This window comes from Dipodomys spectabilis, unplaced genomic scaffold (assembly GCF_019054845.1).
Source record: "Dipodomys spectabilis isolate Male_0828 unplaced genomic scaffold, ASM1905484v1 ptg000287l, whole genome shotgun sequence".
Classification (NCBI taxonomy): Eukaryota; Metazoa; Chordata; class Mammalia; order Rodentia; family Heteromyidae; genus Dipodomys; species Dipodomys spectabilis.
In genome coordinates this window covers 5,247,798-5,252,133 of record NW_024870964.1, presented here as the reverse complement: position 1 = coordinate 5,252,133, position 4,336 = coordinate 5,247,798, and the positions used below count along the sequence as shown (strand labels likewise).

At 35.7% G+C, this 4,336-nt stretch overlaps 1 pseudogene; it reads right to left on the bottom strand.

The window, feature by feature from the left end:
- Window positions 1-2,874: 2,874 nt before the first annotated feature.
- LOC122126668 lies at window positions 2,875-2,974 on the bottom strand (annotated as a pseudogene).
- Between the last annotated feature and the right edge of the window lie 1,362 nt (window positions 2,975-4,336).

Below are 4,336 nucleotides of genomic sequence, written 5' to 3'. Positions count from 1 at the left end.
ACCATACACAAAAAATACTTAAGAAGAAATCTGATGATTTGTGTGTGTGTGTGTGTGTGTGTGTGTGTGTGTGTGTGCTGTTGCAATATGTTCCACATATAAGAACTGTGCAGGGTTGTCCAGCCATTCACAGTTAATGGATAAATATCTGCCTTGAGATACCAAGTCTAAGTGTCCACACTAGGCTTCCCGATGAAGAGGATTATACTTATCCTCATACCTAGTATTCATATGAGTGGCCTTTTTGGAAAGTAGTGTCTGCACTGTAGTAAGCTGCAAGGCAAGCACTCTACACTGAGCCACCGTCCCAGCCCAAGGATTAAGATTCTTATCTGTAATTTGGTCAAAGCTATGTCTCTTTATGTAGGCGACTAACAATGTATTTACTAATTTCAAGTAAATACATAAATTCTATTTCCATCTTTTTTAAAAAATAAAAAAAAACCTTGTTTGTAAATTGAGTAGAAGCATGGATTTTGTGGCTAGTTGGTCATTGCACATCTGTGTCTCTTTTCCTCTCTCTGTTTTATGGTTCTCATAGACAATATGATTGCTCCATAATTATCCTAATTTATTTTGCTTTTATATTTTTGGTTGCATCATTTCACTTTCTGCTCTGCCATTTCCCAAAACAGCACCACATGAACAGAAAAATCCAGAAGTGGTGCTGTGGCTCAAGTGGTACAGCGCTTGCCTTGATTTGAAGAGCTCAAGGACAGTGCCCAGGCATAGAGGTCAGGCCCCACAACTAATTTTAAAAAAAAAGAATCTCAATACTTGATAATTCTACTAACAGATCTGACTGAAATCAGTTGAATCACACTTTTCCTGTAAAATGAAGGAATAGATCCAGGCTAGGAAAGCAGCTAGAGAAGGCAGGCAGATTGTATCTGTAACAAAACTTTGTGGAAAATGGAATCGAGGATTACTTACTGGTGATTCACTTGTACTTGAAGCATGATTCTGAATTATTGCTTGTTGATTCTGAACTATTGCTTTGATCATTATATTCTCCAAGAAGAAAAAGTGAAATTTAATTGATAGCAAAGCACTACTAATACATTTTGACTTCTCATTAAGCATCTTCAATCATCAAAATCACCTGAAGACAATAGATAGGCCTATTTTTAGATGAAAACAAGGGTCTTTAAAAAAAAAACAAGAATTTAGGTAGTCATACAAAGGACTTCTATTTTACTACTGCATTATACATTTTTTCTAATGTTGGATACCAACATTCGAAAGCTATTAGAAAGCTCTTAAATCCCATATGTTGAATAGTGAGTTCTCTTACACTATAACATGGTATTTCCCAAATCATTTACATAGAAGGCATTGTTTCCTATTTTCTCATTCCTAGAATAAGCTGCACATGAAGACACCCCTGGTCCTGATTTTCAGTCTGTACCTTTGAATACTGAGGAAAATCTTTCCTCTGCTCCCTATAATTCACTACTCTCCAGTTAGAATAATTTAGAATAGTGAAAATGGAAAACGAGAAAATTAATCATGGTGAAAAAACATATGCAGAACATTCACCAGTTTTTTCTGACCAGTTCAACCAATGTGAACTATTGGGGAAATACATGGACACCTCATTCCCACTGGTACTCAAAATCTCTGATTAGGCAATTCTGACGAAGACAAGGAACAAGATGAAAAAATGAGGAATGGTATCAATTGCAAGAAAAAAATGGAGTAGGATCCAAGCAAATTTCTTCTTTGGGATGCCGAAATTTATCGTCTTACTGTGGTGTGAACACTACTTTCCAAAAAGGCCACCCAGATGAATACTAGGGATGAGGATGAGTATACCCCTCTTCATCGGGAAGCCTAGAGTGGACACTTAGACATTGTCCATGAGTTGGTAGCTCAAGGCAGATATCCATGCAATAACTGTGAATGGCTGGACACCCCTGCACAGTACTTATATGTGGAATAATACCAGAATGGCTTCTTTATTAATTCATCATGATGCAGATACCAATCCCCAAACTAAAGGCCTCTTGACCTCCTTGCATCTTGCTGCTGGGAATAGAAATAGCAAAGATACTCTGTAACTCCTTCTGTTGAACCATTATATCAAACCAGGTCTGAAGAACAACTTTGAAGAAACTGCATTTGATATTGCCAAAAGGGTAAGTATGTATCACTACCTCTTTGAAGTTGTCGAAGGCTGTACAAATTGTTCTCCTAAGTCGTAATGGTTTTTTTAAGTTTCTTAAATTTCAAAAATGCCAGTCCATCTTTTGTGTCCCTACAATTTTTTTTCACAATACAAAGCAACAGCAATATCTTACTATAAAAATTTATGTATTCCATGGTATTCTTCCAAGTGAATTGCATGACTTTGATATCAAAATGTATTCAAGAGTTGTTTGTATACATCTGTAATGATTTCTGCAGAGTTTGTGATTCTTTAAATCAGAAATAATTTTAACTTATCTGTTGAAATGAATAGTATAGAAACTAAAGATGTTCCTGGAGCTTTTCTGAAAAAAGTATATCTATGTTTGTGTAATGTCCATAATCTATTTCAATCTCTCCTAGATATAATACTTTGAATTCTACATTGTTATATAATGATTCATTAATAAATGTGACCTTTCAGATTGCATTCCATATAGAAGAATTTTAAGACTCCTTTTTTTTCGTAGTTTCTTATATTATTTTATTTCTTTGGGATAAAATGGCAATATTATCTAATTTCAAGTTTTGTAACGGTTATGCTATGTAACGGCCTTTCTAAGGTGAAAATTTAATACACTGATGTCAAACTAACCTTTAATTCTATGAATTACATGTATTGTTACACGTGTATTTTTGTAATCAACTTTTTAATAACTGTTTTTCATTTCTTGCATCAGAAGAATGGAAAATATGGAATACTTCACAAATTTTCATATCATCCTTGTGCAAGTGCCATGTTAATCTCTGTATTGTTGTAATTTGGGTAGACCTGCTGCTGAAGCATGTAGTATCCTCTAAATTTAAGTACATAATGATACAATTTTTATACGGGCATATATCCATGGTTGCCTATTTGTAACAAGGAACCCTTATTGTTCCTAAAAATGCTATTGATCTTATTTCTCTAAATTTCTGTGTACACTGGAAAAAACTTATATAGTTTGGTCGATTGCTCACATTTACATTTTTTTTGTCAATGACTATTTTGTCGTTTTCATTTTAAATTTTATCATACTTTGAAGCCTTTACAGCTAAGTCCAAAGGTGGTGGCTTTTCAAGTACTTATTTATCAACTGAGTTAGCTTTGTGGAGCTAATGGATTCAAAGTAAGCCTTGCTTAAGAGCTACTTCTAACTTTCTGCAGCTTAAAATTTCCCAAATGAGGTCTTGCTGGGACAAATGTCTACCTGAACTGTGAAGACTCAGGGCCTAGGTTGAGGGGGCAGAATGATGCAGACTCCAGCCTCGGGATTATCTGAAGACTGTTTTTGGGATTAGGAAAGCTCTTGGAACGCCAGGGTACAGGGGGAAAATGTTCCCTCTCCCTATCTCAAAACATGTCACAGACTCCTGGGAGCTGAGGAAGTGGCTCTTCTGCTTGCTTAAGCATAGATGAACAGCTGGTCAAGCATTTTCCTGAGATTGGAGAAGTGGTTTGAGCTTGCTCTAAAATAGTTTAGATAATAATATACCTAGACATTCTCTCATAGGTTAAGTAAAAATGTATCTGTGGAAATTTTTTGTGTGAATGTTTTCTGACCAAATCTTGGCAAAGATTATGCTTGTTAGTCTTTAAATACCCACTAACAATAAAGCACAGCATGCAGAGGCAATTGCTGTTTGCACTCTGCATCCCCTGTGTCCTGGTGATTTTGTGACCCTTACCCAGGGACCCCAACGCACTAGACGTTGACACTGAACCTTTACCTTTCTTCCATGTAGGAATAGACCAACCAGAATATCTTACCCTGACAGCATGGATTCTCTTACTGGAACAAGAATAATCTTAGTTACAAGGGATCATAGAGAGATGAACAGTTCAGACAGAATTGTTCAGAATGGAAGGTATTTTATCAAAACTTAATTGTTTATTATATGTATCATTTCAAAAGTAGCTAAAGCCAAGAAAGTGAAAAAATTGTTCATATGCATGATTACCTACTGTCCTGACCTGTCTATCATCCAACCAAGCAGGAACTTACACTACTGACATTCTATCACCAAATATTGCAATAGCTCCTGGAGAAGTCCATATGTTTCTCCTCGATATTAGGCCTTAAATTTGTAATGTTTTAATCACAGTGTTTCCTCTTGCCTCTAGGCTGCATATCTACAAATGGTAAAGCTTTAAGTCTAACTCTACCAA